We start from the raw sequence: 24,414 nt of genomic DNA on the forward strand, positions 1-24,414 counted from the left end.
GGCTCCAAAGATCTCGGGGATTCGGAACTTGCATGTTTAGAATAATCTTTGATGGTACGGGGAGCTGGTTTCCTGACAGTATGTCATGCATTATATCAGTAAAACTCTTTCTTACTGGAGGGGTCATAGGAACATTAGTAAGTACAACTGGTGTTTTTACATGTACTACTGGTGTAGGGGTGATTGCAGAATACTTCTTTTGTCTCTCTCTAATAATCTGTATGTGATGCTCAAGGATAACATCCCATACTCCCTTTCCTGAATAGGGATGTTTAGTGACATTTGCCACAGAACCGGGTGTTTTCACATAAGCCACTGGAGTAGGAACAATCACATAAGGCCTGGGATCTCTCGCAACCTGAACTTCTCTCTTACTTTCATGAGTAGGGAACATAAAAGGACCTCTCTCTTTTTTTGGGTCCATAACATGTGCAGCATGTATTACCAGGATTAGAATAATGCCAAAAAATATAAGGCAAGCATAAATCATGCACCAATCAAAGATGCCCCAACAACGTGAAGAATCTGATTATCGTTGTCTCTCTCTTTGTGGAATAGCTAGGTGGTTTATAGACCACATGATTTTGCCTGTACCACTGTGACAGCTACCGTATCTTTTCCACGAGTTCTACAAGCAACTGACTGATTGCTTGATGATTAATAGGGTTTTTGTTGAAGAGGAATGTGTCGTCCTTTTGCCAAACGAGGTAGGGATGTGCTTTGAGTACGTAGCAGAAGATTAATGCCACTAAATGATGGACATCTTCCTGTGACAACACCATTCACTAGTTCATGAACAAATGTCATACAAATAATGAATCTGTTCCATAATGTCACGTAGCAATTGATTAAGGGCAAGCGGATTCTTTGGATCTCTCAAAAATGTACAAACTTCAGTTTATCTACCAACAAGATGTGGGCACTGTTCAATCAAAAAGCAGAAGGCCATACCACATATTTTATGAGCATCATCATTAGACAGGATCATTTGGTCTGTTCACAAAGATGCGCCACGTGATGAACGAGCTAGCTTGCAGAGTTCATGCATCAACCAATTTATGGCAGGTCTGTTTCTCGGATCCCTCAGAAACACACAAGTGCTTGTATGTCATCCGACAAGCTGAGGATGTTTGCAAACCAAAAGATAAATAATCAATCCAAGTATTCTATGAACATTTTCATCAAGCAGAACCATCTGTATGCTCAAAGAAACGTTCAGGCAATAGTCTGATTTGGTTTAGAATTGCTGCCAAAAGTCGTCTAATCGCTGGACCGCTCTTAGGATCTTGGAGAAAAGTATGAATGTTGCCACGGTGGCCAACAAGAACAGGGTAAGCTCTGAGTATGAAAACGAAGACAGCAATAAGTAGCCTGTGCTTATCCACATCAGTGAGGACCATAGAATCCTCCAAAAAGAAACTATGTTTGGAAAGAGCCCGGCAACTGCTTCCTTTTCCACTCGTCAATAATGAAATCCAAGTCTGGCATTGCTCTGTTCCTTCTTTTGCAGTTCAAAGTCAATTGTCAGTACCTCTCTGTGGCTTAAAACCAATGATTTTTCCACTCTCTGCTATAGCAAATGAAAAGAGTGCTCTCCAGGAAAGCCACAGTTCAAAAGTTCTCTTTGTCTATCTTCCTTCTTCCTCGACATCGATCTTGTCTTCACATGCTGAACTGCTTCTTCTTCACTTGCTTCCCAATGGGGACGGGGTGAGGGAGGCTATCAAGTGTAGATTTTCACATCTCCTTGATGAATCCACGCTCTTCTTCCAATATTTTTAATCGCTGAAGGTGTGGTAGTCTCCACAATAAACGGGGCGCCAAATCTGGGCCACTTCCTGGTGAAATTTCGGATCAGTACCCGGTCTCCTGGAAAGTCCTTTGGTACAGAAAGTTCTTGCACTCGAGTTGCTGAACGGTCTCCATCGATCTTCTTAGCCTGACACCCCGTCCACTTCACTTGGTCTGAAATGACAGAGATACTTGTGGTCAGCATGTTAAATATTCTAGCAGTTCAGTTCCTAATAATTCTGTTGTGGTCTGGGCATCACTCCTAATCCTCAATGGAGGACTTAGAGGCATTCTCATTTGCCTTCCAGTGACTAATGTGTGGGGTGTGAGGTGGTGGTCTGAGCCAGGTTGGTTTCTAAGCGCGTATAATGCAAGGGGCAGGCAATGCAGCCACCTTTTTTTCAGGGTCAATTTTAGCCTAGCAATTCTTTATATTAATATGCCATTGAGCCTCTCGCCAAGTCCATTTCCTAACGGATGATAAGCCAAAGAAAATGTATGTTTTATGCCAGGCAATAAACTGGTTTGTTCTAACACTTCATTTACAAAATGGGGGCCTTTATCTGATCTCAGCACCTCACATACTCCCCATCTAGGGAAGACTTCTTGAACTACGAATCTCGCTGCATAGGTGGCATCAGCATGTGTGCATGTATCTGCTTCAATCCATCTCGAGAACGGGCACACTACCACTATCATATACCTATAACCATTACAGACTTGTAGCATATCCACATAATCAATGTGTAGTTGCAGAAAAGGACAATTTGGTCAAGGAATAACTCCTCTGACTGTTCGAACTGTTGACCAGCAGTAAACTTTGACATACGACGCCGTTTAATACATAAAATGCAACATGTTCTAACAGGTTTGGTACAATCCAATCCTCTGCAATAGCTGCTGCGAGGCTCTCCCTAGTAACATGTGCAAGGTAGTGTAGCTGTTTCAACACCACCCTTAACAAGGGTACAGGCATTACAGGTTTACCAGTGCTGTCCTGTCGCCACAGTACTTTGGTGGGGGATAAAGAACACCCCCTCCGTATCCACAGATCTTTTTTTTCCTGTGAAGTGTTACCCTGTATTTCCGTTATTGTGTTTTAGCCAAATTATTAAAACTTTCATTCACAATCATCATCACCACAATCTTCTCTTTCACATCAGGCGTATCAAAGGTCATTATGTCCAGCGAATATGCAACTCTGTTTGCCTCTTCGTCTGCAGCTTGATTTCCAGACAAAATAAAATCTGTTCTAATAGTGTGTGCTGCGCATTTGACTATTGCAATGGCTACTGGGAGCTGTAGTGCTTTAATGAGCCTATCAATAGGGCAGCGTGTTGTACCGGAGTGTCGTCCACTCTGAGGTAGCCCCTCCTTTTCCAGCATGCCAATCATGCGTGCACGGTCAACGTAACACAGGCAGAGTCACTACACACCATCATTTCCTGATCTACATGTTTCTTAAGCGCGACAATGAGCGCCACCAATTCTGCAGCCTCTTCTGAGAAATGAAATGGTAGTCTTGCACTTGTCATTACTTCAAACTCTGCATTAGCCTTATGCTTTACCACAGCAGCACCTGTATATCGTTGTCAATCAGTTTGATTGATTCTCGAGGAACCATCAATAAAAACAATTTCTCCCGTGGCGAGAGCATTTTCTTTCACTCTCAGGATATCATCATAGAACTCTTCATAATTCTAGAAGTCATGCACTTGCTTGCCTTCTGCCAATGGTTCAGCAAACAAATATGGCAGGGTTCACCATTTTAGATCTGACTATTCTAATCGTCAGATTCAATATTACCACTTCATAAGCAGAAGCCCTTTGAGGTGTCAAGGAGCCCTTAGGTTTTTCTAGGACTGCAAACAAAGCATGCTCAACAAATAACATCATGGAGCATCCCATCAACTTTGTCATCAAATCCTGACCTAGTATATTAACTGGCGCCTGTTTCGAATGCCATAATAGAACAGACATGTCACATTCTCCTATTGAAACTGGCAATTTTTCAGTAAAAGGAACACTACTTGTAGCTCCTGTGAAAACTTGAGCATTCATAGCATTACCTGACAATGAAAATATTCCTTCTCGTATACATGAGCGAGTCGCTCCAGTGTCTACTAAAAATTAAAATAATTTGCCTCCTGTCGTGATGTGAACCCTAGGTTCCTCTTTAGGATTAGGTTTTACCGATAGTACTGAACACATCAAATCCCCAAGTGAGCTGTCCTATTGTGGGTACATACCTATCCCCCTATCGTAGGAATCAACAACTGTCCTGTGTTTGCACTCTGTTCTATTTGCATGGGTGCAGGCTGTGATTGCCCTTGTAGTGGACTCAATGGTTCTTGATGTGATTGCAAAGCCTGTTGTGCTTGCAGTGCTTGTGTCTGATATACTGTCTGATCTTGAGCATATGCATCCCTCGCTTGCGGGCTTTATGCTAGTGGATAAACTGTCCCCCCTCTTGAGAATTGCGACTCTGTACATACTCTTAGCTTCCACATGTTTGTGCTATATACCCTGTCATTCCACATGTCCAACATACAGGAGAGAATCTCCCAATGTGTCCATCCTGCATACCTTGATTATTACCTTGATTATTCTGAAAATATCCATGGCTATTTTGAAAGCTTCCTCGACCTCAGAAACCTCTTCTTCCTCTCTGCATAAACCCATTTCATCCTTGCTCTGGCTGCCGATGTTTATTCACTTGAGGCATACCTGCAGTCTGTTGCGATCCTGTCACATCTCCACTAGTTAACATCACCCCTTCAATGGCATATTTAGAATGTTTTTTCTGCACTCATTTGGCTTCCTCTACCTTTCTAGTATCATTCTTCTTGTTCTTCTCTTGCAACAATCAGCAATGATGCGCAATGGTCAGCTGAATTTCTGGCCATGGCTACGCTTCCATACCCACCAATTTCTTGAGCTCCCTCTGTACCTGTTCTGGCAACCCTTGACATAGAATGTGATAATACACCGGTATAGATATTCCCCACGGCTCTCACGTTTCCAAAGACCACTGCTCTTGAAATGTTAAATGTAAGCAAGCAGATCTTCCCCTTCCTGCATTATTCCTGCCATTATAGCTCCCATATCTGACGTATCAGGATACTGCACTCTAAGCGCTTTCCAAACCTCTGCTCTACAGTTATTAAATGGTGCACCATCATGTGCTCGGTTCTGCATGGTAACTCCTGCGTATACAGCTTTGGACCAAATGTCATCAGCTCTTTCCCCAAGGATGGCAGCAAGGAAACCGTTAATGTCTCCTATAGGTAATGTATTACCTCCTGTCATTTTCTATAACTTATAGATCAATTTTGCGGCACCTGATATTAAACTGGGCAACTTAGATCTTAGATCGTCCTTATCCATTTGAGGCCATGGAATATACTATGGTCTAACCCATTCTTTCTCTAATAAAGGAAACTGTGAAATCCCAAAATCATTAATCGGTTTCCATCGTTTGCCTATCCATAGTAGGAACAATGGTACCCGATCATGTTCTCCCTGGCAATGACCTTAATCTGCTTACATATGGTGGCGATTCTCCCTGCACACTCTGGGATCGCCCTTTAGGTTGACCTGGCCGCGCCACTTGCTCTGGTCTCCTAGGTTTAGGTAGGTCCAGGTCTGCCCATCTAACCTCTTTATCTGTTGATAAACATTCTCCAAACTCACATGCACCAGTCCCTTCTTCCTCACGGAAGGCTTCCCCTTCTTTGTCTGACATTTCCTGTCCCCAGCTTGTGTAACTCCCCTCTTTCTCGTCTCTGTTCAGAGTTAGCCTATCCAGAGACAGAGCTCGGTGCTCGGAACTAAACGGACTTCCTTCCTTTCCTCGTGATTGGGAAATCTCAAATTGATAAACTTTTCCTTTGCTTTTTAATTCATTTTTCATATTCATTTCATGATATGCTTTCGCGATTCTTTTGCTAATAGTTTCTTCTTCAAAATCCTCCTCTAGATTTATCCTAGAAGACCCTGCCATTGGCTCTTGTGATGGGAAGAATTCTTCTATGTCCTCCCATGTTACTACTGGATTCGGGTTTCTTAACTATTTCTCAATTCAATCAATGTTGCATGCTATCTGCCTCCTTTTCGTTCCATTTCCTCATCAAATGCTCTCTGATTCTTTGCTTCTTCCCTAATTCTTTCTTCCTCCTGTATTTTCATCTCTTACCCTGTCTAACGTATCCGGTTCTTCGATTGCTCGCTGCTTATTATGATACTTCCTTTGCTCTTCTGCTCTTTCTTCCTCCCTCAGCTGTTCTTCTTGATACAGCTGTTCTCCTTTTTTCCTGTCCTTTCGTTTAAGCTTGTCCTCTTTCAATCGTTTCTCTCTGTCACTGCCTTTTTTATCTTGCTCGCCCTGATCTTCCTTTTGCCGTACTTCTCCAATGCAGTTTGAGCAATATCTGACCTCCCATCCACTCATTTTGTATGAGAACTATCTTGTCAGTTTTGTCCTTTTTGCCTTTCCATCTCTTAATTTCCCTTTCTATATCCAGGGTCATACCTGGTCATTCACTTCTCTCTGTGTCCCATGGGACTGCAGAGACCACTTCTTTCTCTGGAGTTTTCTCCAAACCTTCATCACTGCTATGAGCAGGTGGTTCATGTGTGGGGTTACTATACCCTGCTGCTGCTTTAAGCGCTCTGAGTGGATACTCTCTGTCATCTTTTGAATTACCATCATTTGCTTCAAGCATGATGGGGGAGCAGAAGGCTCATCACCACCCTCCGTACACTGGCTCAATATCCAGTCTTCAGGAAGCGGGTCTTCCCGTTCCTCCTGATACATCTTCCAAAGCTCTAAACTAGCTAGCCTTTTCTCCAGCTTTTTTCCTGTGTATGCTGCATGCAATTATGTGGTCATATGTTGTAAAACTGCTTTTGACAGTGATCCCCCTTGTGGCCACGGCATGAACATTTTATTCACTGTTCCCTTGACCCATTCTGCACTATACTGTTTGAGTTTGGGTGCATGTTTGGGTAACTGCTGGCACATATGTGTGAGCGGAGTGATATCCTCCATAATGACAATGCTCACTCGCCTGTCGATACTTACCGTGCTTTACACAAAATAACACTTTACACACCCAATCACTCCAACATGAACGTGCACCAATCGTCGCAGCTCAAAACCTCTATGCCTTGTTCCCACTTTATATTTTCTACTCAGTCAATACTCTAAATAACATAAATAAACAATTCTTTTTGATACACAATATTTACTTGTCGCTTTTCGATACACAATATTTACTTATCGCTTTTCGACACTCCACTTCTCTTCCAATTTGCATACATATAACATACAAAACATACAAACATACTTGGACGGCCCACATTTATAATCTAGCCGACGCTCCTCACAGCTCTTATTGCCCCTAATTTTTATCCCTGATTGGGGGTGTAAAATATCTTCCTTAACAGACCTGTCTGTCTCCTATAGATCAATTGCTAGATTTCAAGATATTTTCTTCTGACGTTCCTGAACGTAGGCCTCTGGTCTAACCTATGGAATGCTCATCGTCCATATATCTCTTATTCAATACCTCTCATCAATATTCATAATACTCAACCAACCCTCCATTACCTTTTCCCCTAGTTAGTTTTCCCCACGCATACAGTTTGCTGCATTCACCAATCTACTCACCATTTGTCTTTTGACTTCTGAGTCTCGGGATCGCCTCCTCCTCAATCAGCAAATTCAGCCTTCCGTCCATTCAGCTTCCCGTAGAAGTCGGGAGGGGTTTCCGTGGGGAAAGGCAAGGGACCCGTCCTGCCTAACCTTGCAAGGGTTTGTACTTTAATCTAACCGCTATCTACAGGGAGCTTCACGTCCTTTCAGCTAAATGGCAGAGGACATCCAATATTACCGTGACCCCAAAGTTTTACTTAGATCAATGGGCCTTTAACCATAACCTCTGCTACCAGATGAACTCTTATTCCCAAGAGTCCTTTAAGACGAGGTGGCAATACTCAGAGGTGGATGGAGATGCAGATGTTTCTCATACATCAATAATGAAAACGACTCAGGAAGTTGGCAAAGTGCTTTTCTGTTTTAATATCTAAAACAGGGAGTACAACGGGCATCATCCGATGCCGCACGGCTTGATCTCAAAGCATTTACGAAAAAACTGTTATTTTACACATACATTGGTTACTGCTGATGTCATATTACGTGGCAAACTACAGAACTTATGGGCACCTGTGGTTGGCTCTCCGTGAACATCTAAGTATATGTTCTATATAGCCACTGGTTATGATTGGGTACTTAAGTCAGGTGGGCATCAGAACCCACCCCCAATAACTGGTCACTATTGTTGTCACTAAATGCACGACGATTCATTGGGTCTTCATACTATAAGGCTTCTCACTATAGGGCCAACTATGATTGGTTTGGCACCCTTTTACCCTTGTTGAATAGTCCTCACGCTAGCAGCATACAGGCTACTATTAAAGGTGCATCGAAGTTCAGCGTGATCATGCCTCCCCTCTAATTAACCCACTATCTGTCAACACTCCTTCAGTTTGTCAGACAATTAGCTTTTGAACTTGGCCTTGTAGCTGTGGATTTCGTCTGGGAAATAAAGGGAGGATAGCTTTACTGTGTCTTTTTAGTTGCGGTACAGCCTGACCCAAGCTGTTCTGATTTTACTCATGTGACTTGAAGACTACTCTTTTTGAGCCTTTTGCAGTATTTAATCTTTTTTAATGATGTCCTGTAGAAACCTTTACTGTTTTTTTCATAATGCTTCAAACAAGAGCGTGTTCCTTTCTCACATTCGTTGTAGCTTTCTTGACAAGCATCAGTTACACTGTGGTCTTTTCTCTTGGCTCTGACCCAGCCCCATCATCTCCGAAACTTGCCATGCCATCAGTAATTTCCAATTGTGCCACACATTTTGAAAGTCTTTTTCTTGTTCATGAACTTTCAGGTCTGCAAAGTTGCTATGTGGAACATCCAGGTTATATACATTCCTATGTACATACATTGGCGCATCGCTGCAATCTAATTCACTATGTAGCCAGCCTTATGAATATTTTCCCCTACTTGCGGGTCCAGCAACTGTGCACGTGTAAATTGATTTACATATTCTTCAGTGTTTTTGTAGACTGAGCATCTTTATCTCGAGCCCGAAATGTTGCTCATCTGTTTTGTCTATTCTTTAAGTCTTTACAGAATTCAGCTTCTAGATACGTCAACTCCTTTTCATGTGATATCAGCAGGCTCCTCTCTGTATTTCAAATGTACATTTCTTCTGGTACCTCATCCAAAGGAGTGCTATGTCTCGGCCCATTTAGATAGGGTTCCCTTAATGGGGATCTTGTCTCGAAAGTTCTCTGCGGTATTGGTACACTGACTGGGATTGCACGTCGTCATCTCTGGTTCCCAACATATAGGTAACATAGGGGCAGAGCTTGGAGCGAGGATGTCTGACTGTACCTCTACAAAGACATGACCCACTTCAGTTTATTTTATTGTTAACAGTGCATACCTAGCTCTTGAGCAACAGAGCGCTGTACAAGGTTCCTGAGTTAGTTTTGAACTATCATCAAATTTTGAATTAAAAAATATAAATTTAGGCCGGGGGAAGACCATTTATGCTTATCAAGAGGAAGCAGAGAAATTGGTAGACTGTTTAACCTTGGAGATTCCAATATTAAGGTTACTACCTGTGATTTACATTAATGCCTTCAAATTCTCAGATGAATTTTGCTATGAACTTCATTTCTTCAATCCTTGTATCATCCAATATTGCATACATATAGTCAGGTCTGTTAGACAGCATCCGCTTTGAAGTCATGGGGAAAATCAAAACCCCCAATTTTCAGACAAATATGGTCACCAGTCCATGAATACCACATTGTGGGCATCTTTCCTTCACCAATACTGCTGCCTCACTCAATGATTCTTCTAGTCCAGTTATTAATGAACACAAGGGAGTTAGATTAACTCATCCAGAGAACAGTATTAGTCTGTCCATGTGTACATACACATGCCCTTAGCCATGGGCCATGTGCATCCTAGACTCATGATCTGGATGATCAAATACAGCGTGGATTCCATTTCACACTATCTGTGTCATCCTCACCATTGGGAGCTCCAAATGCCAGCACAAAGGTAACCGCACAGATGCAAGTAGTGGCCCACATGAGTCAAACAGATGGGTTTTCAACTTTTTTCCGAACTGCAGTTGGTTGGGAATGTTCCTATTATCCAGTGGGAGACTATTCCAATGTTTGATACAATACACATGTGGGATATATTGACCGACTCAACGCATTGCCCCACATCACTGAGCTGCATTTGCACAAGAATCAGCAACCTGGCTGCACTGGCTCCTGTGAGCACCAGGACCTCAAAACTGCGTTTTGGCAGAAACCGAAATATTGCTGGTCCATCATGCCTCACACACTTCAGGCAAAATGCAACAAGGGGACACACTGAAAAAGTATGCCAGTGTGTTCTGAGACATATATATGGGATCAAGGGAACCAGCAGCACTGCATTGCTGCAAAAAAAAAATCCTCTTCAGAATGAAAAATGTTCACCCTTTCAAAATGCTGCTTTAGTGCCAATTCCATCTGTCATTATGAAACCACTTTGAGTAAAAAAGCCCAGTAAAACCAACTCTCAGAGAAATCAAAAGCAACTTAATTTTACCTCGCACGGGAACACATGTTTATTTCTTGACAAAATGTATCCAGGCGCAGCAATTCAAAGAGATGTTTTACTCTCTGAGTCAGGTCAAGGATAAATGTATCTATACTTAAGATAAGAGCCCGGCAGCAAGGAAAATGACTACAGCTGCCAAGACAGTGGCAATCTGAGGAGCTGCAAACCGAATTAAAGAATTAAATGATGGCAGATTTTAACACATGTGAAAAAATGGGCTGCGCTGACTGAACAGAAAAAAATGACCTGTTTAAAACTCAATTGTTAATGAAAGCCTGCTTAATTAGCAATGTAAAGGAATCATGTTAGTGCTGACAATACACACATAGGATATTGTCTGTCATAGGTTGGTTTAATTTAAGACCCAAAGTAAGAAATTAAACAGTTTAAAACACATAGGCTGGAGTTGCAAGCTCTCATAAAAACCTATGTTTCCAGTTGCCAGCCAAGGAAGGGAGATACACCCTAAATCCAGGACACTTAGGTGCGAAGTGCCAGCTTGAAAAACTTTGAATATGATAGGACAATGAAAGTTCACATGCTCATCAGACATTCATCTGTGCTCAGGCTGGGCAACAGCAGTCCAGGGACACTCACCTGTCAAGTGTGAAGGGACCATAAAACCTTTCATTAAGACTGGAAACACCCTGGCCTTGAAGGAAATGACAGCTGCTTGCAGTTGAAGGAAGAAATAAAACAGGATCAAGTAACAAAGGGACTGCCTTTTGGTACCAGAGACTATGTTATAAAGAAACTTTAAAGACTCTTATTTCTGTAGCAAGAATTAGCAGAAATGTAAAGGTTTGCAGTGTTAAATCTAATTTGGTGGGCCATCTTTTAAAACTTGATAGAACTCATTGCTGCATCGGGAACAGAAGTTACAAAATATGACAGATTCCCAGGAAAGTATTAATGTAGCAAACACAAGATTTTGTACATACATCCTTGGGGAGAATTTGCATGTGTGTATAAAATTGTGAAATTTTAGGCTAACTATTTAATGTGTAAAATTAACAAAATGTGTCAGAAAGCAGAAACAAGGTTGCACAGACTGGAGGGATGGAATAATCTGTGCTGCACATCATATGTAACCTGTGGGTATAATTTGCCATAGAGATTGCAAGTGTATAAATGTATGTTTTTGGCAAAATCAGATTTTCAGTAAAGTAAATGTGGGGGTTTCTGGACATTGTAAACCTCACCTCATAAACCTGACATAATTCCCTTAGAAATCCAACCAGCAGAGAGCAGGGCAGAGATTACTACCCTTGCCCAATCCTATTGTTAGTGGCGTGTGTAGTAAAGACTGCCCCTGCCATATACTGTGATGATGTTGTTAGGCAGAATCCTATGCAGTTCCCTTAGGGAGCACTACAGAAGATTAGGACTACAGGTATATGCAATAAATCCCCTTTGGTATCAGTCTGTACCACACAGATTTAGTTGCTAGCTGTGGCTGAGGAGCCAGACTTATCTCAAGAGGGAGATGAGCAGTATTCGGGGTTTACACAATAGGACTACAGTACTATGGGACAAGAAAACACTGACCAAAGCTTTGTATCAAAAAGAATATATATATTTATTTTACACACTCCTAATTCAACACACAAGTCACTATCATTAAAGCAAGTTAAAACAGTCAAGAAAAGTTTACATAACTCCTTATTTAAATTGTAGACAAGTTTGAGCAAGAGTGAAAACTGAGCAAAATGGCACTCTAACAATTTCTTCAGAGGGAGGGAAAGTTATTTTTTTATTTTATTGAAAAATCTACAGTTTTAACATACATAAAAACTTGTGTTTCAATTCCACGAACATAACTCAAAGGCTCTTACAAAACCGATAGCTCTTCACGTCAGAAAGAGAAAGTAAGTGAACAAAAACAAAGATAAAGACACATCAGCCAGTTTGTACATGACATGCAAAGAGTCAATTCTATCCCAGTTAATTTCCTCCAAAACACAGAATAGAGGCTTGAGATCACTGCTCAAAGTGGACATTTCAGTAGTGTATCTAGATAGTTCAAAATTGCACCAAAATGTTTAACATTTGCATCAGATGAAATCTTAAGCCACCAAGTTAATATGTCATTATCTAGAGGAGCAAATTGACTCAGGTGTACAGAACGCAAGGCACTAGTTTTCTCACACTCGATGACTAAGTGTTTCAGCTATTCGACTGCCAAGGAACAGAAGCGGCATAGATTGTCTTTTGCCAGTTTATCTTTTCTTTGCCAGAGAATTTCCTTAGATTTCAAAAAGTTCAGTCGAAACCTGAGGAATTGCTCACGGTAATAGCGAGATGGAGAATGCATTAAATAATGCGAGTGGAAATGTAACTTTTTTTGATCAATGCCTAGCCAGTTTGTTGAGGATAGTTTTTCCCGTTTGTCGATGTTGATAATCCAAGCCCAAGATTCAAATTTCTTTTTTGCGTGTTATGGTCTAGTGAAAAGATCGAACTCAGAGATTCCCGCAGCATCGACCCAGGCTTGTACTCTGAGACGCCACATGTCTAATAAGGTAACATTATTGTCAGAATAGGTTTTGTGGAATATTCGATAGGCGGGCATTGGATTTTCAACAGACATTTTTCGCCTTAATGTGATTGATTTCCAGATCACATGGCTATACAAGGAGTTCAGTGACAGTTTGTCTCGTAAAGATATAATTGAAACACATTGTGGTAGGTGGAGAACATAGCGCCAGAAATGCCACTCTAAAGAGTTCCAAATAGCTCGCTGATGTTCCAGCTGACCTCAGCTCCAAATGTTAATATAGGAACTACCTTTTGCAAATAGAACGTCAGAACCGGGGATAAAGAAAATTTACCATAGCTTTTTTTTATTTTTGCCGCTTGGAAGGCAAGACTCATGGTTTTTAGTTTCAGATCTTTCACCCATTGGTGTTCACAGATGGAGTTGTTGAACTGCACACCCAAGTATCTTATAGAGTCTACAGTATCAAGGAACTGGCCACCTACAGCCCACCTAAACGCCTTAGCCTTTTTGCCTGAAGCAATGCCAATTGCCACAATTTTTGTTTTTTCTGTGTTAATTGTGAGCTCATTGATCGATAGGTACTCATATAGAGCGCTGAGCAACCGTTGGAGACCAATTTGAGTTCTAGCAATTAACACTAGATCGTCCGCGTAGGCAATACAACTTACTGGAACTTGGTTGGTCTTTGAAGGGAAACAGTAGACATGACCAAGATGATCTGGTAAATCCGCCAAGAATGATTTGAACAAATCCTCAGCAAGGGGCACCCCTGCTTTACACCCCTTGCCGTTAGAATAGAATCGGACAGTTCACCACTTCTATTTAGGCGTACCCGGATTGAGTTGTTCAAATGAAGAGCCATTAGAAAGGTCAAGTTATACAGGGTTAGACACCTTAACACACCAGCAACACTTCCCAATTGGATTGTGAACACGTTAGGCAAGGTAATACTTTAGCATAAGCAATACTTAGGTGAAAACCAAGCAAAATGGCACTTCAACAATATATAACGGGCAGTAACGGTTGTTATAAGAGTTTAGGGGCACCAACACATTTCTTGATGAAAAGCAATCTAGATAGAGAAGGCAGTTGTAACAGAATTAGGCAGAGTCAGTAGGCCTGTGCCAGAGTCAGTGGTACGAGGCAAAGGGCCCAGGTTCAAACGGTTCTAGTAGCTTCAGTCAAGTCTTTGTTTAACGGTTGAAAAGGAGGTTGCAGAAGGTAAAAAGACAATGTTAGAAAATTGGGATGGCCAGCCTAGAAGGTAAGTAAAGGATTTAAAACACCTTTAGTGGTACCCAACAAAACAGGAGGTCTGGCGGAACGATGTACCTTAAAAGTGGAAGAGGCTCCTGCGGGGGCGGTAGTTCCTGACAGTACCTGCAGTTTGGGAGTTCCAGCAGAGGAAGAGAGGCTCTTGTCATGGAGGAAGGTTCGAGTCGCTGCACTGCCCAGGGAAGAATCCGGCCACGGTGATGCCAAAACGGAATAAAGGCTACGCTCCTTTAAATCTCGGTCGTGGTGGACGGGTGTCTGGCTATCCAGTCTCCTAGTGCTTGGCACTGGTGATTTGACCAAGGCAGGTCCAGGAAGGTGATTGGCAAACTGGTTGGCCCCACTAGCTCAAGGGAAGAAGGCTCTTGAAAGTGAAGATCTTCTCTTGTCGTTGGAGAAAAATGGTGAGAATCTGCAGCAGGGCTTCGCCGGTGGTTCAGTCATTGCAGATGTCTTTGGCTTCTCTCCTCTTTGGATTATTCAGGTCCAGTGGCGGTGTCTTGTCCTCCAGTCCTCAGATCCCTGCTTTTATGTAGAATAACCCCCATTCATACAGCCTAGCTGTCACTCACACAGCTGGGTGGTTATCCTGGTGGGATAACCCCCCAACCTATCAGGGCAGAGTACGACTTGGGTTGCTTAGGCAACCCTGTCCAGGGTACGTACCCCCCACACATCCTGTCTACCCCAGACTCACAGGCACCTGAAGGAGGGCATATGAAGCCCGCCAAAAGGACAAACAAAGGGGCCCCGACCTGGGTTTGGATTACAGAGCGGGACAAGAGAAAGAAATATTATCAAAGATCTAGCAACAACAAAAACCACCAGAGTAAAGTTAATAAAAGGGTAAACCGGCGGTATGTTAAAGGCTATCATAAAAAGTGGTTGCCTCGAACAATGGCAAAATCCCATAAGAAGATATTTGCGCTTGATTATTAATGGTAGTAACCACAGCCACCAGCCAGAAACTTTGGAGAGAGGGAGTGGACAGTAGCCTCTCGAAAATGAACACCAGGGAAAAACTATTACCCCTTCCCAGTACCTCCATAGTAAGATGGTGTGTACTGGTTTTGTTCATACCTATTGACTAGCAAAGTCAATGGTAACTTTGCATGCCCTGGGAGACAGTAGTCAGTCCCAGGGTATGGAGTTTATGTTTGGGGGTCACTATGACACCCCTGTGTTACTGCACGCAGGGTGCTGTGTAACACTCATGAATCAGATGATACCTATGGGGGTGAGAAAAACCCATAAACCATAAGCAAAAAAATAGCCTCAAACACACATCAAAAATATGCCTAAGAGTGGTAAAAAAGAGTCTCACTCTTAGCAGGAGAAAAATAAACCCTGGAAATCCAGCAAAGTTGCTGGGCGACTCTATAGGTAAGGGAAATTAGCCTTTAAAGAGAATTCTCCCTAACATTCGTCCCCCCAGACTAAAGGACAGGAGGATCTAATCCACTCCTGGATGAGTCTCTTACCTCTAGTTGGTTAAAAACATCCTAGAGAGACCATCAGCATTTTGGTGCTGACATCCTGACCTGTGCTCAATGGTAAAATCAAACCCTTGGAGGCAGATTTACCATCTTAATAACTTTGGGTTCTCCCCTTTCATTTGCATCAACCATCTCAAGGGATGGTGGGCAATCTGAATAATTAAAGTAGATCTATACAAGTATGGTCTAAACCTCTTCAGAGACCACACAATGGCAAAACACTCTCTCTCAATGGTTGCCCACCTTGTTTCCGGTACCTTCAGTTTCCTACTGATGAGGGTGCTCCCTACCTTTCTCATCCAGTTGACTAAGGACTACACCTATACCTTTATTGGAAGCATCCGTTTGCACAATGAATGGTTGGTGGTAGTCAGGAGCTCTTAGAACTGGAGCTTGACAAAGGGCTCTTTTCAGGTTTTCAAAGGCCTGATTGCACTCCTCATTCCATTTGACCTTTTTAGGGGATTTTGGAGAGGAGATTACATTCAGTGGAGAAGCTATGGTCCCATAGTTCTCTATGAAATTCCTGTAGTGCCCAGTGAGGCCTAAAAAGGCTCTCACCTTGGTTTGAGTAAAAGGGGTTGTCCAATCTTGCACAGCTTCTAGCTTGCTGGGCAATGGCCTTATTTCACCACCTCCTATCTCATGACTAAGATAGACCACTTTACTCTGACCAATTTGACATTTGCTTGCCTTTATGGTCAGCTGGGCCTGCTCAAGATCCTGAAAAACATATCCTAGGTGGTCAACATGTTCTTTCCAAGTAGGGCTGAACACTGAAATGTCATCTGGTATGTCATGCAGAAGTCTTCCATCCCATTCAGAACCCGATTAACCATTCTTTGGAATGTAGCAGGTGCATTCTTTAATCCAAAAGGCATAACCTTAAATTGGTATAAGCCAGCTTGGGTGGGGAATGCAGTTTTCTCCTTGGCATGGTCTGTAAAGGCTATTTGCCAATAGCCTGACGTGAGGTCAAATGTGCTGAGGAACTTGGCTGAACCAAGTCTATCCACCAACTCATCTGTCCTTGGCAAAGGATGGGCATCAGTCTTAGTGACTGCATTTAGAGCTCTATAGTCCACACAGAATCTCAACTCCTTGGATCCTGCCTTTGGTACTAAAACAACTGGGCTAGACCATGGACTAGTAGAGGGCCGTATTACCCTGAGATCATGCATCATGTTGACCTCTCCTTTGATGTGGGTTCTTACATTCTCTGACATTCTGTAACCCCTGCTTTTGACAGGTAAACACTCACCAGTGTTGATATCATGCTGGCCCCAAGAGGTCAAGCCTGGTGAAAGTGAGAACAGGGGGGCAAATTGATTCAACAAAACTTTGCACTCCTCCTGTTGTTCAGAAGTCAGATTAGAAGAGAGATTAACTCCTTCTATTTTCTCATCTAAAGGTTCGTCTCTGAGAAGGTCAGGCAGAGGTTCTCTCTACTCCTCCTCTTCAGCTGAAGCTAGAAGCAAAGCTCCCACTTCTGGTCTCGAGACATAAGCCTTCAAACAGTTGGTGTGAATGACTCTGGGAGCCTCCTTAGGATTGCCCAAGTCCACCAGATAGTTCACCTCTCCATGTTTTCCCACAATCTTGAAGGGTAATATCCACTTGTCCTGCAAGGCCCTCTGCCTTGTTGGCACCAAAACAGGAACTAGCTGGTCTTGTGAGAACTCAACCATGTTGGCCTTCTGGTCATGCCAATGCTTAACCAGAGCCTGACCTGCCTTCAAGTTGTCACTTGCTTTAGCCATCATGTGTGACATTCTCCTCCGGAGTCCTATCACATAGTCAGTCACTCTATCTGGCTTGGGGGAAGGAGCACACTCCAACCCCTCCTTATTCAGGGCCAATGGACCTCTGACTGGATGGCCATAGAGAAGATTGAAGGCACTGTAACCCACTCCCCCCTGAGGGACTTCTCTATATGCAAAGAGAAGGCATGGCAGTAGAAGATCCCACTTTCTTTTAAGGGGGTCTTCTAAAGCTCCTATCATGCTCTTCATGGTTCTGTTGAACCTTTCTACCAATCCATTTGTCTGAGGGTGGTATGCGGTAGAGAACTTATAGGTAACTCCACAGTTTTCCCACATGGCCTTCATGTAGTGGGACATACAATTTGACCCCCTGTTGGATATTACCTCCTTAAGAAACCCAACCCTGGTAAAAATACCAAGGAGGGCCTTAGCCACAGCCAGGGCTGTAACAGTCCTCATAGGAATAGCTTCAGTGTACTTAGTAGCATGGTCTACTACAACAAGTATAAACCTGTTGCCTGAAGAGGTTGGTGGGTCAAGAGGACCGACAATGTCGATTCCCACCCTCTGAGATGGTACTCCCACCACAGGGAGAGGCACTAAAGGTGCCACATTCTTGGAGCCACTCTTACCAGAAGTTTGGCAGGTGTGGCAACTCTTGCAATACTTATCTACCTCAGCCCCCATTTTAGGCCAATAAAAGTAGAGAGAGAGCCTTTCCTTGGTCTTCTTGAAACTCAAGTGACCAGCCAAAGGTATCTCATGGGCTAGTTGCAAGAATTGGAGTCTGTTCTCTTGGGGCACTACAAGTCTTTTGTAGTCTCCAGGGGCTGACTCCGTTGGTTCACTGTAGAAGAGGCCATCTTCCCAATGCAACCTATACTTCCCAGGCTCTTGCCCTTCAAGCTGAGAAGCTGCCTGGTGGCAAAGACCTTCCAGAGTTGGATATTCTCTTTGCCCCCTACTGAAGTCTGCCCTGTTGGGTCCAACTTCTGCCAGTAAAGACAGCAGCTCAGGATGGTTCTCAGGGTCCAGATCTCCAATGATCCTGGCCTTCTACTAGATCTGAATCCTTAGGTTCTAGTTCAACCACACAGGGTTGTACCTCACTCTCAGCCTCAGCTGGAGGAGGAGTCACAGGTGTGACTTTGGACAACCTAGGGGATGTCCTTGCTGGAAGCACAGGAGTGCTTCCTGTTGGTTCCTTCTTAGAAGTCTTGGGTTTCCCCTTTGCTTCTAGTTGCTCAGAAATAGCAATTAGTAACTCCAGTGTGATTTCTTTTTCTATCATCTCCTCAGGGGAGCCCCTCAAGGTCCTCTCCCTTGCAGGTCTGGTGAGCTCCTGTAGTCTTTTGCTGGGAGGTCTGGGAGGACTTGACACTACTCCAAGATCTTTTAGGTCATTTTCCAACAGAACACTTCCAGGTACTTCAGATTGCACACAAACAGGTGTCCTTACATTCATGTCATTGCACTGGATGAGAGCTGATAACTGGGGAAGCGTCTGCACAGGCCCTCCAGCTAACTTGGTGAGGCATGTGGGTGCCTTAGCAACATCCCCCACCTTGAAAAAGGTTTTGTCCACCACAGTTATGCTAGCTCCAGTGTCTCTAATGGCAGGGGTTTACTGACCATTCACTAGGACACTGTCCTTATAATACTCTTTGGTATTATTTGGAATAGAATGATAGACATCTAAATTCTGTTGTTCCCACAACCCCAAGGACACTAAAGAAACACTAGCTGAGACTCTTATGGGGTCTTCAGCTAGTAGTTGAAAGTTTCCACTGGCCATTTGTACTTCCTCCTCAGGAGCGAAGGCTAAGGAGACAGTGTGGACCCCTGAAGGTTTACCCTTACATCTGGGATCCCCTTTCACATGGTCAGTTGAACCACAAACATAACATTTCTCAAATGTCTTTATGAATGGTGGCTTGTTCTGACCTCCTTCTGGTCTGGGACCAGAAGGTACACTAGCCTGATTCAGTTTCCCTGTGCTTTACCCTTAGAGTTTTGTTTGTGGCCCTCTTTGGAATTGGAATTATTTGAATTTCCTATGTTATCTTTCTTAGGCTGCTTTCCCTCATCCTTTTCTGAGTGACCCCAGAATACTTGTGAGTAGCCCTGTTGGCAACCCACAAGTCAGCAGCCTTAGCTAGGCTCTTGGAATCTATTTCCTTAGAATCAGCCAAGTTCTGGCTGAGCTCAGGAGAGCAGGCATCATAGATAGACTCCAACATGACAAGATTGTTCATTCCTTCATAAGTGTTCACTCTGTAACCGTAACCCATCTCTCTACGTTTTTCAAACACTCACTCACCCAGGTAGCCCAAGGGGTACCATCATGCTTTTTGAGGGTCCTAAACCTCTTAAGGTACTGTGAAGGGGTCTTCCCAAATCTAGCAATTAAAGCTAGCTTCACACATTCATAAACCATCCTATCCGCCTCCCCCAACTCCATTACCACATTAGATGCAACAGGGGGGAGCCTAGAGAATAACCAGGGAAGCAACTGATTCCCTGTGATTTGCTGGAGCCCGTGATTGTATTCAAACATAGCTAAACAATCTAACACATTCAACTTAGGTTCATACCTACCCACAATCTCTTTAGGCATCCGGGGTCTCTTTGGACTGGAAGATCTAGAGGATCCGGGGAGAGAAGAATATTCCACAGACAATTTCTTCATCTCTAACACATGATTGAGCTCCATTTCTCTGAGCCTTAGTTCTTGGTGTTTCTGTTCAATTTGGGAACTAATTCTTTTAATTCAAGTTCAAGTCTCATTTTTTCTAGTGAGATAAACTCAGGACTTAATGTCGGACCCGACAAAGGTCCAGTAGCCAAGGCTTGAGGCCTTTGAGCAGACCTGCGGGCAAGTGGGGGCTATATTATCAGCCTCCTCTTCCTCATCTGTCTCAACAATAACGTCATCAACATTATCATTCTCAATATTTGCTACAGGTGCTGGAGGAGTAGGCACTACAGCCCCACTCTCCAGACTTTGTTTCTCCAACAATCTTTCAATCAACTCTGATTTCTTCTCTTTGACAGGAAGACTTTCCTGTCTACACAGATCCCTTAAATAATCAGCAGTATTTACAAGGAGGGTCTCCTGGCTATAGCTTTCCATATAGCTTTTAGTGATTGTTAAGCCTTGTAGTTAGTTGAACCAAAGTACTAGCAGCACTCAAAATGCAAACTCAATACTTTATCCTCACCGCTGTGAGAGAACAAGTACAAGAATCCTATGCAGTTCCCTTAGGGAGCACTACAGAAGATTAGGACTACAGGTATATGCAATCAATCCCCTTTGGTATCAGTCTGTACCACACAGATTTAGTTGGTAGCTGTGGCTGAGCAGCCAGACTTATCTCAAGAGGGAGATGAGCAGTATTCAGGGTTTACACAATAGGACTACAGTACTATGGGACAAGAAAACACTGACCAAAGCTTTGCATCAAAATAATATATATATTTATTTTACACACTCTTAATTGAACATGGAAGTCACAAATATTTAAAGCAAGTTAAAACAGTCACGAAAAGTATACCCAATTCCCTATTTAAATTGTAGACAAGTTTGAGCAAGAGTGAAAACTGAGCAAAATGGCACAGTGTAAACCAAGCAGGAATGGCACTCTAGCAATTTCTTCAGAGGGAGGGAAAGGTCGAGTTATACAGGGTTAGACTCCTAAACACACCTGCAACACTTCCCAATTGGATTGTGAATAAGTTAGGCAATGTAATACTTTAGCATAAGCAATACTTAGATGAAAACCGAGCAAAATGGCACTTCAACAATATATAACGGGGAAGGAGCGGTGGTTATAAGATTTTAGGGGCAACAACACATTTCTTGATGAAAAGCAATCTAGAGAAGGCAGTTGTAACAGAATTAGCCAGTGTCAATAGGCCTGTGCTAGAGTCAGTGGCACGAGGCGAAGGGTCCAGGTTCAAACGGTTCTAGTAGCTGCAGTCAAGTCTTTGTTTAACGGTTGAAAAGGAGGGTGCAGAAGGTAAAAAGACAATGTTAGACGATTGGGACGGCCAGCCCAGAAGTTAAGTAAAGGATTTAAAACACCTTTAGCAGTACCCAATGAAACGGGAGGCCTGGCGGAACAATGCACCTTAAAAGTGGAAGAGGCTCTGGCAGGGACGGTAGTTCCTTGCAGTTCCTGCAGTTCGGGAGATCCAGCAGAGGAAGAGAGGCTCACATCGAGTCACTGCACTGCCCAGGGAAGAAGCCAGCCGCGTTGATGCCAAAACAGAATAAAGGGTACGCTTCTTTAAATCGCGGTCATGGTGGATGGGTGCCTGGCTATCCAGTATCCTAGTGCTTGGCACTGGCGATCCGACCAAGGCAGGTCCGGGAAGGTGATTGGCAAACTAGTTGGCCCCACCAGCACAAGGTAAGAAGGCTCTTGCAAGTGAAGATCTTCTCTTGTTGTTGGAGAAAAGTGGTGAGAATCTGCAGCAGGGCTTCGCTGGTGGTTCAGTCGTTTCACATGTCTACAGCTTCTCTCCTCTTCAGATTTCCCAGGTCCAGTGGCGACGTCTTGTCCTCCAGTCCTCAGATCCCTGCTTTTATGCAGAAAAACCCTCATTCATGCAGCCTAGCTGTCACTCACACAGCAGGGTGTTTATCCTGGCGGGATAACCCCCCAGCCTATCAGGGCAGAGTGGGACTTGGGTTGCTTAGGTAACCCTGTCCAGGATGCCTACTCCCCCTCCCACAAATCCTTTCTACCCCAGACTCACTGGCGCCTGAAGGAGGGCTTCTGTCCAGAAGCCCGCCAAAAGGATGAACAAAAGGGCCCCGACCTAGGTTTGGATTATGGTAAAGGCTATCATAAAAAGTGGTAGCCTCGAACAATGGGAAAATCCCATAGGAAAATATTTGCGGTCGAATATTAATGGTAGTAACCACTGCCACCAGCCAGAGACTTTGGAGAGAGGGACTGGACAGTACGCTCTGGAAAATGAACACCAGGTAAAAACTATTACCCCTTCCCAGTACCTCCATAGTAAGATGGTGTGTACTGGTTTTGTTCATAACTATTGACTAGCAAAGTCAATGGTAACTTTGCATGCCCTGGGAGACAGTAGTCAGTCTCAGGGTATGGAATCTATGTTTGGGGGTCGCTATGACAACCCTGTGTTACTGCACAGAGGGTGCTGTGTAACACACATGAATCAGATGATACCTATGGGGGTGAGAAAAACCCCATAGACCATAAGCACAAAAATAGCCTCAAACACACATCAAAATATGCCTAAGAGTGGGACAAAAGTCTCACTCTTAGCAGGAGATGTAAAAACCATGGAAATCCAGTAAAGCTGCTGGGGGACTCTATAGGAAAGGGAAATTAGCCTTTAAAGAGAATTCTCCCTAGCAGATGTCATCTGGCATTATAAATAAGAGCCCCTGACAACACACAGGGACACACTGATTCCTTTGTTCCTAGGCCTGCATTCTGGTTTGTAATCCGTGTCCCCCTGCTGGCCCATAGAGCCGAGGTTTGCTCAGAAGTACTTTAAGACGAGATAACTGCACTCTTGAGATGGATGGGGGTGCAGATGTATTACTGAAACACCAATCAATAAGGACAACTCAATGGTTTGGCAAAGGGAGTCCGTTTTATGACCAGTACAGAAAACGTGGAGTCATGGATATCAGCAGTGATGCAATCGTCCTTCTCGCTTCAACTCCAATGAACTTCATACAAGTTATAACATTTATACTCAAAAGTCGTCATCGCTGATGTGTAACACTTATAAATTAATATGCATTTCTATTGGTTAGAAAAAGGTAACTTTACTATAGGTACTATATCTGTTTATGGTAACGGAGTGAGGGGATTGGGTAAATGCTGTCAGTGGCCGTCTAAGCCCTTCCTTCAAAAATTACTACTGTAGACGTCACTAAAAGTACAACGTCCCATTGGTTCTACTAATTATAAGACCTTAGATTATTTGGTCCATTGTGATTGGGTTGGCACCAACCCCATGCATAATTCTCTACTTTGTTTAGCAGCGCACGGAATGGTCAGCCAGGTGCAGAGTGCCCCTCACTTCACCCGGCCTTCCTTCAATCAATCATCACTTAAGTGGCTTTGTGTCAATTAGTTCACTGTGGTTGGCCTCGAAACTGCATCTTCTGTCTGGAAAAGTTCTGATATCTCTGTCTGGTCAAGTGCAAAGCATAGGTGTGAACCCTTGCTTCTCCGTGCTCGGCTGGTCACGTGATTCGGACACCATGCATTTGTCTCTTTTATCTCAATTTGTGTATTTGATTTTCGTTTCAGCTCGCCACCTGCCTACGTCTTCTTATGTCGACCTTCAGAGGCAGGATATTCTGTTCTTAGTTTAAATTAGATGTAGCTATTAATCGTTCCTTCAATTGGTATGACCTTGGCTCTCCAGCAAGAGTTGCATCTGCTGAGTTTCGATTCAGCCGTCTCCTCTTGTTTTTGTTAGAATATGAATCTCTTCTTGTTTGGCCTCTAGTAACCTGGGTTGATTCCGTTATTGTGCAAAGTAGAAATATACTTGTAATAAAGTGCTTCATTTGAGGTAGATTATGTATAATGGAGCTTGCCGCACTACTCTTCTCTTAAGCATAGCAAGCCGTACTGTTTTCTTAGCTTTCTTGCCGTTCCAAGCATATTTACAGGTGTAAACTAGATGAATATCTTCATCTTGCTTACAGCTTGAACTTCTTTGTATTTCAACATCGTTCTCCCTCTTTAGGTTCACGTTATCTTTATTCATGGCGTTTCGTCTCTGTGTGCCATTCTTTGGTTGTCATTTCATCGATCTGCACGTCAGTCCGGGCCCCGTGACGTCACCATACTTCTACCATTAAGGCCTTTTTGGTTTCTTCAGGGA

Source organism: Ambystoma mexicanum, chromosome 2p, assembly GCF_040938575.1.
Source record: "Ambystoma mexicanum isolate Mex_15411 chromosome 2p, UKY_AmexF1_1, whole genome shotgun sequence".
Classification (NCBI taxonomy): domain Eukaryota; kingdom Metazoa; phylum Chordata; class Amphibia; order Caudata; family Ambystomatidae; genus Ambystoma; species Ambystoma mexicanum.